The sequence below is a fragment of the Durio zibethinus genome, unplaced genomic scaffold (genome assembly GCF_047325235.1).
Source record: "Durio zibethinus cultivar Kanyao isolate XHJ-2024 unplaced genomic scaffold, ASM4732523v1 HiC_scaffold_391, whole genome shotgun sequence".
NCBI lineage: Eukaryota > Viridiplantae > Streptophyta > Magnoliopsida > Malvales > Malvaceae > Durio > Durio zibethinus.
In genome coordinates this window covers 329,477-330,000 of record NW_028323014.1, presented here as the reverse complement: position 1 = coordinate 330,000, position 524 = coordinate 329,477, and positions in this window count along the sequence as shown.

The following is a 524-nucleotide window of genomic DNA, read 5'->3' as shown; positions in this document are numbered from 1 at the left end:
CAGCTCGAGGCATGTGCCCACACCAAGGCCCGGCATGTATCGATGGTGTTCGACGTAGGGGCAATCTTCTGCTGATGGTGGTCGAGGCAAGAGCCCGCACCAAGGGCCAGCGTGTGCCCATGGTGCTCGAGGCAACCGTCCGCACCAGGGCCCAGCGTGTGCCGATGGTGGTCGAGGCAACCGCCCGCACCAGGGCCCAGCGTGTGCCGATGGTGCTCGAGGCAACCGCCCGCACCAAGGGCCGGCTTGTGCCGATGGTGTTCGAGGCAACCGCCCGCACCAGGGCCCAGCGTGTGCCGATGGTGGTCGAGGCAACCGCCAGCACCAGGGCCCAGCGTGTGCCGATGGTGGTCGAGGCAACCGCCCGCACCAGGGCCCAGCGTGTGCCGATGGTGGTCGAGGCAACCGCCCGCACCAAGGCCGAGCGTGTGCCGATGGTGGTCGAGGCAAGCGCCCGCACCAGGGCCCAGCGTGTGCCGATGGTGGTCGAGGCAAGCGCCCTCACCAAGGCCGAGCGTGTGCCG